Genomic DNA, 12,762 nt, shown 5'->3' with positions numbered 1-12,762 from the left:
TGTGAGGCCCTGAAGAAATGTCCTTCTCTTGCTGCCTCCCTCGAGTAGGGACGTCTCCTCCCCCTCGCGTTGTCACACGTACTGTTGTGCAGGCTTGAAGGCAGGGCAGCAAGCTAGAGTTCTGGGCTGGAGGCCTCAGATGCGAGCAGGCCTCAGGAGGCACTGGCATGCAGAAGGGGGAGAGCGCGTGTAACAGTGGGCCCCTGCTCGCGAGGGTCGAGCCTTCCCTCCGTGCGAGCGTGCAGGTATTCTTAATGGGACATGCTGTGATAAGCGCGGGGCTTCTCCCGCCGGCTCAACCACGTGGTAGTGGGAGCACGGCTGGGCAGCAGCCGTGCGGGACCCCGCAGGCAGAGGCGGCGCATCTCTGGGCCAGCAGGGTGCTCGCTCGCCACCGCGCAGTGTAGGCCTCACCTCGGGTGCTGCTCTGTGCGAGATGGACCGCTTCTCACCAATGACGCTCTCGGCGAGGGCGCGCCTGCAGAGGCGACGCACCCAGAGCCTGGTGCAGTCACTGGACGGCAGCTCCACGTGGGGTGGGCACCCGCTGCCGAACTGGAACGGCAACACCGGCGCCGACTGCGAGAGTGCCGTGAACACGGGGATACAGGTACTAGACTAGACTGCAGGCTTGGGCCATAGTGTAAATGATGGACACACACGCAGTTATACAGTACTGGGCCAAAGACCCCAAGCGGTCTTGCACCCCTTTATTTATGCCCTCAGGAGAGCCTCCCCTCGGGATGCGTGGATGCGTGAACAGCGTGTGTGAACAGGCCGGGTGGTTCCGTTATTACAGCGAGTTGTGCGTATTTGAGTGCCTGTGCTTATGGTACTTTAAGGGGTGCCGACCAGGTTTTAGGCACTAGTTAACTCTTTTTACAGTGTGTAAATATTTTAACTATTAAATGATGTGTTTTACTGTTTGTACGACCTGACCTGGTCAGAGCCGGTCGCTCCACCCGCCGCGTGGCCCACCTGCGTGTGTCCAGTCCCTTTTTGCCCGCCGCCACTGCCGGTAACTACTACCTGGATCGTCTTTTGTTGCATTTTGCCGCATGTTACTGTATTGTGCCAGTATTCTGTTTTGTGCCAGTACTCCGTTTCTCCCGCTGTTGTGCCCTGATTTCTCTGTCGTGCCCCTGACCTTTGTCCGCTCCATCGCCGCTTTCCTCCCGTTGTTGTGCCCTTGACTGTTTGCCTGCCCCCTGTGTGCCACTGTTGTGCCCCTGTTTGGTTTCTTCTCTCCGTTCCTCTGCTGACCCACCCCGCTCCCCACTCCCCGCCGCTGATCCCCCGCGGCCCCACCCCCGCTCCTTCAGCCTCACCTCGCATCGCTCCCCTCCCCACTCGCCACCCCACTCCCGCCTCCCAGCTGTTCCTCCCTCCCACTGAGCTCTTAAGGTGGTGTCCACGAGGCGGGGAGCTGTGACCTGACCTGACCTGGTCAGAGCCGGTCGCTCCACCCGCCGCGTGGCCCACCTGCGTGTGCCCAGTCCCCTTTTGCCGCAGCCACTGCCGGTAACTACTAGCTGGATCGTCTTTTGTTGCATTTTGCCGCATTTTACTGTATTGTGCCAGTATTCTGTTTTGTGTCAGTACTCTGTTTCTCCCGCTGTTGTGCCCTGATTTCTCTGTTGTGCCCCTGACATTTGTCCGCTCCATCGCCGCTTTCCTCCCGTTGTTGTGCCCCTGACTGTTTGCCTGCCCCCTGTGTGCCACTGTTGTGCCCCTGTTTGGTTTCTTCTCTCCGTTCCTCCGCTGACCCACCCCGCTCCCCGCCGCTGCTCCCCCGCGGCCCCACCCCCGCTCCTTCAGCCTCACCTCGCATCGCTCCCCTCCCCACTCGCCACCCCTCTCCCGCCTCCCAGCTGCTCCTCCCTCGCTCCACCCCGTCAACTCTCCATTTATGGCAGAGTCCGCGCGTGCGCGCAGCGTTCACGCGCAGCGAGTGCGCCAATGGTGCGTCGAAGGCGCGCCAAAGGTAAGCCTGTCTGCGCCTGTCCGTGCCTGGACCGCGCCCAGCGCCAGACCCCCTGGCTCTCGCAGATGCCACCCCACCCGCCGGACGTACGACGCCGCCACCCTCAGCGCACTCAACACCGGACGCCTCCCCGGCTGCCACCAAGCCACCCCAGGACGCACCCACGGACCCTTCACCTGCCAATCCTGCAAGTTCGCCTGCATCCGGACCTGCAACCCACCCGCACCCGCCAAGCCAAGCACCACCAGCAATCACCTGAAGTGCATCCTGCTCAACACCCGCTCTGTCCACAGACACGCCGTGGAACTATGGAACCTGCTCGACACCACATCTCCAGACGTCACCTTCCTCACGGAGACCTGGATGAACGCCTCCTCGGCACCCGACATCGCCATAGCCATCCCGGACGGCTACAAGATCATCCGGAAGGACCGCGTCAACCAGACCGGAGGAGGCATCGCCATCGTCCACAAGAACACCATCCGGATCACGACCAAGTCCGACGTTACCCCCACAGCCGCCGAACATCTCCATTTCCAGATACACACGGACCCCAAGACCACACTCAGAGGCACCCTCATCTACTGACCCCCAGGACCCCGCACACAATTCAGCGAAGACATCCCAGACTTCATCAGCCCACACGCCCTCCTCTCCGCTGACTACATCCTCGTAGGGGACCTCAACTTCCACCTGGAGAACAACAACGACAACAACACCACCACCCTTCTGGACAACCTTGCCAACCTCGGACTCAAGCAACTGGTGAACACCCCCACCCACTACGCCGGACACACGCTTGACCCAATCTTCTCCTCCAGCAAGCACATCTCCTTCAGCCATTCCACCGGACTCCACTGGACAGACCACAGCTATGCCAACTTCAGCTTCAGAAAGACCACAAGTCACCACCTCCCGCAACAGGTTCCCCGCAGGAACTGGAATAAGATCACCACCGAGCAGCTCACTGCATCACTGAATCAGAACCCTCCCACCAGATCAACGGACCCCAGCCAAGCAGCCCTCAACCTCGCACAGTGGGTCACCAACTGCGCCGACGACCTCGCACCCCTCAAAACCCATCCCAGAAGGCCCGGAAGCAAGAAAGGCCCGTGGTTCAACGACGACCTCAAAAACTCCAAGAAGAACTGCCGCACCCTCGAGAATGCCTGGCGAAAGAACCCGACCACAGACAACATGACCGCCCTCAAGCACGCCACCCGCAAACACCACCAGCTGATCCACACCACCAAGAAGACAGCATTCAAGGAAAGGCTAGACAACAACGCACACAACAGCAAGGAGCTCTTCAGCATCGTCAAAGAGCTCTCCAACTCCAGCGCCGGAAACAATGACACCACTCCCTCACAAGACCTCTGCGACTCACTCGCCACGTTCTTCCACAGCAAGATCGCAGACATACACAACAGCTTCAGCAAACAGACCTCGCACCCCACCACGGATCCGACGCCCACCACCACCACCCTCCGCGACTGGACCCCGGTCAGCACTGAAGACACCACCCGCATGATGAACACCATCCACTCCGGATCACCAACCGACCCATGCCCCCACCACGTCTTCAACAAGGCCGACTCCGTCATCGCACCCCAACTCCGGGACATCATCAACTGCTCCTTCAACACCGCCACCTTCCCGGAGAGCTGGAAACATGCCGAGCTCGCCGCCCTTCTAAAGAAACCATCAGCAGACCCCACCGACCTCAAGAAGTACCGCCCCATCTCGCTCCTCCCGTTCCTGCCAAAGTCATCGAGAGGACCGTCAACAAACAGCTGGCCGCCTTCCTCGAGACGAACGGATCCCTCGACCACTCACAGTCCGGCTTCCGAGCCAATCACAGCACGGAGACCGCCCTCATCGCAGCCACCGACGACATCCGAACCCTGCTCGACAACGGGGAAACAGCGGCCCTCATCCTCCTGGACCTCTCCGCAGCGTTCGATACTGTCTGCCACCGCACCCTAGTACAACGCCTCAGCAACGTCGGAATCTAAGAGAAGGCACTGGAGTGGATCATTTTGTTCCTCACCGGAAGAACCTAGAGAGTCCGCCTCCCCCCGTTCAGATCAGAGGCCACCAAAGTCATCTGCGGCGTACCACAAGGATCATCACTCAGCCCCACCCTCTTCAACGTGTACATGAGCCCGCTCGCAGCCATCGCACGCCAACACAGCCTCAACATCATCTCCTACGCCGATGACACCCAGCTGATCCTCTCCCTCACCAACGACCCCACCACCGCCAGAACCAACCTACACGAAGGGATGAAAGAAGTAGCAAAGTGGATGATGAACAGCCGTCTGAAACTGAACTCAGACAAGACGGAAGTCCTCATCCTTGGACCATCACCATCTGCCTCGGACGACTCCTGGTGGCCCCCGGCCCTAGTCAGCGCACCCATACCAACGGACCACGCACGCAACCTGGGATTCATCCTGGACTCCTCCCTGTCGATGACCAGACAAGTCAACGCCGTCTCGTCCTCGTGTTTCAACATCCTACGCATGCTCCGAAAGATCTTCCGTTGGATTCCCCCCGAAACCAGGAAGACGGTCACCCAGGCACTTGTCACCTTGGCGGATGGACTACAGAAACACCCTCTACACCGGAACCACCGCCAAACTGCAGAAAAGACTCCAACGCATCCAGAACGCCTCCGCACGTCTCATCCTGGACATCCCCCGCCACAGCCACATCTCCGGACACCTGAAAGACCTGCACTGGCTCCCCGTCAGCAAAAGAATCACGTCCTGCCTCCTCATCCACGCACACAAAGCCCTCCACGACCTAGGCCCCAGGTACCTCAACGACCACCTGACCTTCTACATGATCGACCAGCCACGCTCTCGCCGCTGTGCCACGCATCCGAAAAGCCACCATGGGAGGAAGATCCTTCTCCTACCTGGCAGCCAAGACCTGGAACTCCCTCCCCATCCATCTCCATCTTACTCAAGACCACCTCTCCTTCAGGAAGCAACTCAAGACTTGGCTATTCGAGCAATAACGCCCCGCCCCCCCCAAGCGCCTTGAGACCCTCTGGGTGAGTAGTGCGCTATACAAATTTCTTGATTGATTGATTGATTGATTACGTTCATCATTGTAAAGATTTTTATTAATCACACAATAAAGTTTGTTACTTATACTGAGTGCCTGTGTGTGTGATTTTTTATAAATTTGGAAAAATCAAATTGTATGTGCAAATAAAGGCACTCTCTAAACTCTATAAGGGCCTGATTTAGAGCCTGGCTGGGTAGTCCTTCTTTCCTTTCTGTAGCACAGGTGTGAATCAGCCAATCCCCCGCCAGTTGGCAGCCACAAAAAAGTCCAGGCTCGGGGTGGCCTTTCATTAATTAAATCTTTCTTTTTATTATTGCAGCCGGTGGTGTCTCCTGTTGCAAAACAAAACCACACACTCCTCAGCTCCCCCAGATGTAAACATATAAATATTACTTCATTGCGCTGCATTCACAAACCCAGCCCACTGTGCACCGGAAATGACGCCAAAGAGGTGCCAGACCCGAGGGGGAGGACTCCCAGAGGAGCGGGCCCCAGAGACAAGGCGCAGGGAGGTGCCTGAAGCAGCACTCAGGGGGCCGCCCTATTAAGGGGCCCACTGCGTGTGCCGCAGGTAGCCGCATTATCTGTTTGCAGAGTCACTGTGCCAGCATGATGCACTCTACGACTCCCAAGGTACCAACAATCACAATTACTGCAATCACATTTCTCCGAAAAGAGTGCTTTTGAAATAATTGTATGAACGCCATAAGATATGTCATTTGTTTGCTAACATGTCAGGATTTATGGTGACCCTTTGGCATTGCCATTAAGGGTGATCTGACAGGTCTGCGAGTGGGTCAGTGTTATGGCTCCTCGTGGACTTCTTTTATGGCCTGGCGGCTCAGTTTTTACTGTTAATTTCCCTGATGTTATCACAAACGCTGCCTGTGGCAAGCACACGTGCCTCACTGACTCATCAGCTGCCAGACTTGTCTTTCAGCATCACCAGCACAAGCCTCTCTCAGCACAAACCCACACTCATAGTAGCTGTCCATCAAACACTGGCCTACAAACGTAGGGGTATATTAGCAACAAATAGCGATATTTATCGCTAAATGTGCTTAGCGCATTTATTTTTATCGCCGGCTATCGCCGCATATCATCGCAGAGATAACGTGCTATTAGCAACGTTTATCTCCAAAGCAATAAAATATCCGGCGATAGAGGCGAAATGCGTGAATATCGATGGGAATCCAGCGATATTCAGGCATCATCGCTAATGGGGACTTAACCTGAATATCCACCTCCCATTGGATATACAGGTTAAGAAGTGGTCTGAGCAGGCGTTAGCTTTTAGCGATAATTGTGCCTAGCGCCTGCCTTGCTAATAGGCGATAGCTGTGTTAGTGACTGTTTTCAGTCGCTAACAGATTGGGTACGCCCACTTTGCATGTCATTAGAGATAAATATCGCTAACATGCAAAGCGGGCCCCAAACCTGTAGCTATCGCCTAAAAGCTGTCGCTAACTACTGTTATGTATTGATGTAAAATTAAATGTGCTCACAGACTAGAAGAAATCAGCACAACAGCTTCTGCATCAGCAGGTCCAGAGGAAAACCCAGAGCCATGCCCTCAATCTCCAATTACAGTCTTCCCCTTATTTAATCAGGGGAGTTGGTCACCTGTAGGGGTGTGTTTAATCCCTTACTCCCTGCCATATTTAACCAAGGAGGTTGGTCACCTCTAGGGGTGCTCTTACTCACTTCTATATTACACCGGGTAGGTTGGTCACTTATAAAGGTGCTCTTACTCCCTTCCATACCATACTGGGGAGATTGGTCACCTCTAGGGGTGCTCTTACTCCCTTCCATATTACACCAGGAATGTTGGTAATCTGTAGGGGTGCTCTTACTCCCCTCCATATTACAACAGGGAGGTTGGTCACCTGTAGAGGTGTTCTTATTCCTCTCTATATTACACCAGTGAAGTTGGTCACCCCTCCATATTACACCAGAGAGGTTGGCCACCTGTAGAGGTGCTCTTACTTCCTTCTAGATTACACCTTGGATGTTGGTCACCTGTAGAGGTGTTCTTATTCCCCTCTCTATTACACCAGTGAGGTTGGTCACCCCTCCGTATTACACCAGTGAGGTTGGTCACCCCTCCGTATTACACCAGAGAGGTTGGCCACCTCTAGAGGTGCTCTTACTCCCCTCTTAATTGCACTGGGGAGGTTGGTCACCTGTTGGGGTGCTCTTACTCCCCTCTATATTATACCAGTGAGGTTGGTCACCCGTTGGGGTGCTCCTACTCCCCTCTATATTACACCAGTGAGGTTGTTCACCTACAGCGGTGCTCTTAATCCCTTCGATGTTACACCGGGGAGGTTGGTCACCTGTAGGGTTCCCCAACTCCCCTCTATATAAACCAGGGAGGTTGGTCACCTGTAGGGGTGCTCTTACTCCCCTCTATAGTACATCACTAAGGTTGGTCACCCATGCATATTACACCAGGGAGGTTGGTCACCAGTAGGGGTGCTCCTACTCCCCTCCATTTTAACCGGGGAGGTTGGTCACCTGTAGTTGTGCTATTACTCCTTTCCATATTACACCTGCGAGGTTGGTCACCTGTAGGGGTGCTCCTACTCCCCTCTATATTGTTATGTTATGTTACATTAAGGTTGGTCACCCATGCATATTACACCTGCGAGGTTGGTCACCTGTAGGGGTGCTCCTACTCCCCTCTATATTGTTATGTTATGTTACATTAAGGTTGGTCACCCATGCATATTACACCAGGGAGGTTGGTCACCAGTAGGGGTGCTCCTACTCCCCTCCATTTTAACCAGGGAGGTTGGTCACCTGTAGTCGTGCTATTACTCCTTTCCATATTACACCCGCGAGGTTGGTCACCTGTAGGGGTGCTCCTACTCCCCTCTATATTGTTATATTATGTTCTGTTATTTACTCTTCTTGGTATTCCAGGGGAGTTTGTTTACACACTTGAGGTGAGACAAAGTCTCTAACAATGTCAAAGAGAGCTTTAGAGGAATTGCTGGAACGCTCAATTTGATTCCGAATTTACAGGCGTCTTGCTGACTTTAGGTTACGATGGTAACTAGCCAGAGCTTGTTTGCACACCAATCTGTTCTGGGAGGTTTTACTCACTCGCCAGAGTCACTCTAGTTGTTTGCAGGAAGATTTTTCCTGCCTTAATATTGTAGAGTACCACTGTGCTGAGATTCGGTTAGGGGTTGAGTCAAGATTGTTTTTTTATTGGGATTGTCAAGTCTAAGGCTTTCACAAATGCCTTTTTAAAGGAGGCCAACATTTTAGATACTTCTAGTTCATTTGTTTGTGGTTCCACATGGAACACTTTATCGAAGGCCTCTGATGAGAAATTGCGCCAGGGTCTACGAGCTAAATGTTTCCTGCTTGCAATCAGAGGTATGATTTTTGAGCAAAGGCTAGGGATGGAAAACTTTATCATAGAGTGGTCAGTCCAAGTGAGGGGCCACAAAGAGTCACAGATCAGATGGTCAACGTTGGAGAAGATTAAGTCCAACGTATGGCCCGCAAAGTGTGTTGGGCCACTAACTCTTTGGGTAAGACCAAGCTGCTCCAGACCAGAAAGAAGTTTATTTACCTCCTGTGTTGTGTGTAAATCGCAAGGAAAATTGAAATCGCCCAGCATCAAGAATTTATTTGACGCGAGGACGTGAATGGCAATATAGTCTACAAGTTTATCCATGAAATCGGCTCTAGGGCCAGGGGGCCGGTAGACTAAGGCTCCATTCCAACTTTCCGTAGGTGATAAAGTGACTTTAAAAATGCCTATTTCTAGGCTCTCATTAATTAGCGTGGATAGCCAAGATATAATAAGATGGTTCTTAAAGGCGATGGCTATTCCACCTCCTGTTTTGCCCACCCGATCAAGATGGAGGAACTTATAGTTCTCTGGGATGGCTATGTTGATGATGGGATGGTTCGCGGAGTTCAACCAAGTTTCCGTAAGGAAACAGATCTCAGGGGAATGTGAAGTGATCAGGTCCCAGATTTCGAAGGATGTTTGGCTAGGGAGCGCACATTACATAAAATGTAGGATGGGCCCTCAGTTGGATAAACTGTCAGGGGCTGGGCTGGCAGCGCGTGGGGTACGAGCAGGTCACTCTGATAGGAGCAGTGTCTGCAGGCTGCCGGGCCTTCCAGTGTACTAGGGAACTTCTTTGAGCAGCTAATGTTTGAGCGTTGTTTGGCCAATTCTACAGCTCTAATGTTATATAATGTATCAGAAGAATATGATATCTGAGTAGGATAGGTAGGATCTATCAGATTTTGAGCAGGGTCCATGGCCTCTGGGCTCGTGTGGGCTCGGATGGGCCAAAGGTGCATACGCTGCTCGCGTCCGCTGCACGGAAGCATACCCGTCTTCTTTTATGTGAGCGCTGAGCGCGAGAAAAAGACTAGCCCGCCACCCTGCGTGACTCCCAAGATGGCCGCCAGATTCCCCCGGCAGCCTCCGTGGTCATGCAGCAACTCAGCACCTAATCGGCTGAGTGGTAGAGGGTGATTGCGGCAAAGATGGGCGGCGGAGTTTTAAAAAGTGAGCAAATTGCTAAACAATATAAATTTAAAAAGCAAGGTACAGAGTACAACAGCTCCCGGCTTCCGCCTCAGGAGTATGCATGCAGCAACTCAGCACCTAATCGGCTGCGTGGCAGAGGATGACACCATTAAGGTTGGTCACCTCTAGGGGTGCTCTTTCTCCCCTCTATATTACACCGGGGAGGTTGGTCACCTGTAGAGGTGTTCTTATTCCCCTCTATATTACACCAGTGAGATTGGTCACCCCTCCATATTACACCAGAGAGGTTGGCCACCTGTAGGGGTGCTCTTACTCCATTCTACATTACACCAGTGAGGTTGGTCAGCTGTTAGGATGCTCTTACTCCCCTCTATATTACACTAGAGAGGTTGGTCCATAGTAGGGGTGCTCTTACTCCTCTCCATATTACACCGGTGAGGTTGGTCACTTCCAGGGGTGCTGTAACACCCCTCTATATTACACTGGGGAGGTTGGTCACCTCTAGGGGTGCTCTTACTCCCCTCTATATTACACCAGGGAGGTTGGTCATCTCTTGGGGTGCTCTTACTCCCCTCTATATTACACCAGGGAGGTTGGTCACCTCTAGGGGTGCTCTTTCTCCCCTCTATATTACACCGGGGAGGTTGGTCACCTGTAGAGGTGTTCTTATTCCCCTCTATATTACACCAGTGAGATTGGTCACCCCTCCATATTACACCAGAGAGGTTGGCCACCTGTAGGGGTGCTCTTACTCCATTCTACATTACACCAGTGAGGTTGGTCAGCTGTTAGGATGCTCTTACTCCCCTCTATATTACACTAGAGAGGTTGGTCCATAGTAGGGGTGCTCTTACTCCTCTCCATATTACACCGGTGAGGTTGGTCACTTCCAGGGGTGCTGTAACACCCCTCTATATTACACTGGGGAGGTTGGTCACCTCTAGGGGTGCTCTTACTCCCCTCTATATTACACCAGAGAGGTTGGTCATCTCTTGGGGTGCTCTTACTCCCCTCTATATTACACCAGTGAGGTTAGTCACCCCTCCATAGTACACCGATGAGGTTGGTCACATATACGGGTGTTCTTACTCCCCTCTATATTGCACCAGTGAAGTTAGTCACCTGTTGGGGTGCTCTTAATCACCTCCATATTCAACCAGGGAGGTTGGTCTCCTGTAGAGGTGCTCTTACTCCCCTCCATATTTAACCAGTGAGGTTGGTCACATGTAGGGGTGCCCTTACTCCCTTCCATATTACAGTGAGGAGGGGCACCTGTAGCAGTGCTCTTACTCCCCTCCATATTGCGCCTGTGAGATTGGTCACCTTTAGGGGGGCTCACACTCCCCTCCATAATAAACCAGGGAGGTCGGTCTCCTCTAGGGGTGCTCTTACTCCCCTCCATATTACACTGGGGATGTTGGTCACCTGTAGAGGTGTTCTTATTCCCCTCTCTATTACACCAGTGAGGTTGGTCACCCCTCCGTATTACACCAGTGAGGTTGGTCACCCCTCCGTATTACACCAGAGAGGTTGGCACCCTCTAGAGGTGGTCTTACTCCCCTCTTAATTGCACTGGGGAGGTTGGTCACCTGTTGGGGTGCTCTTACTCCCCTCTATATTATACCAGTGAGGTTGGTCACCCGTTGGGGTGCTCCTACTCCACTCTATATTACACCAGTGAGGTTGTTCACCTACAGCGGTGCTCTTAATCCCTTCGATGTTACACCGGGGAGGTTGGTCACCTGTAGGGTTCCCCAACTCCCCTCTATATAAACCAGGGAGGTTGGTCACCTGTAGGGGTGCTCTTACTCCCCTCTATAGTACATCACTAAGGTTGGTCACCCATGCATATTACACCAGGGAGGTTGGTCACCAGTAGGGGTGCTCCTACTCCCCTCCATTTTAACCAGGGAGGTTGGTCACCTGTAGTCGTGCTATTACTCCTTTCCATATTACACCTGCGAGGTTGGTCACCTGTAGGGGTGCTCCTACTGCCCTCTATCTTGTTATGTTATGTTATGTTATTTACTCTTTTATAGCGCATGAATCACCCTGGGGCATCTCGGCGCTGCCTAGAGAAACATTACTGTTAGCGAGGGACTGAGCTATGGTACTCTAATAGAGGAAAGCCTTAAGGTGTTTCCTAAAGGTCCCATATGACGGAATATCCCTTAGGGCCTTAGGCAAGCTGTTCCAGTACTTGGGCGCCAGATAAGAGAAGGCTTTGCCTCCTGTACGTTTTAAACGGATACGAGGGATCTGGAGCAAATGCAGGGAGCCAGGTCTCAGATTGCGGCCTTGAATGTATTTTTTCAATTTCTTTTGTAAATAATACGGGTCTCGTCCATTTAACGCGTTGAATGACAAACAGCAAATTTTAAAGATGGATCTTTTTTTTACCGGTAGCCAATGCAGGTCTTTTAGCAGAGGTAGGGAAGGGAAGGGAAGCCTGCTGGCATATTTAAGATCATTCTGGCAGCGGTATTTTGGATGACCTGTCATTTATTTAGTAATGTCACACCCAACTCGGCCAACAAGGCATTTCCGTAGTCCAAGCGACTGATCACCATCGCTTGGACCAACGTTCTACGATGGGAAGTCGTTATATAAGGGAGGATTTTGCAAAGCAGTCGTAAACTGTAGTAGCAGGAGCTTGTGGTGGCTGCTACATGATCTTTCATTGACAGCGAGTGATCCAGCTTTACGCCAAAGTTTTTAACACTCTGCTTGGGGACAGGGGCGACACCCAGCTGCAGGGCCCACCACTCATTAGACCAAACTGCCGAGGCATTTCCCAATAGCGTGACTTCCGTTTTCCCGGGGTTCAACTGGAGGCAGATGTTAGTCATCCAGTTGGATATCGCCAATATACCCTTGGAGAAGCGAAGCTTGTCGGATTCTGGATTAGGGCCGATGGTGAACAACAGCTGGGTGTCGTCAGCATATGAGATTGCTTCAAAACCCAGGGCTTCTACTGCCTCAGTCAAAGGGGCCATATACATGTTAAAAAGGTTTGGACTAAGGCAGGAGCCCTGAGGAACACCTTTGTCCATTGGTATTTTATCAGATTGGAAAGGGCCCAAGATGACTGTTTGAGATCTATCCACCAGAAAGTTCTGAAGCCATTTAAGGGCTAATCCCTGAATGCCACAGGAAGTTAACCTCTTCGCGAGCC

This window comes from Lissotriton helveticus, chromosome 6 (genome assembly GCF_964261635.1).
Source record: "Lissotriton helveticus chromosome 6, aLisHel1.1, whole genome shotgun sequence".
In the NCBI taxonomy this organism is placed as follows: Eukaryota; Metazoa; Chordata; class Amphibia; order Caudata; family Salamandridae; genus Lissotriton; species Lissotriton helveticus.
Note: the sequence above shows the minus strand (reverse complement) of the source record.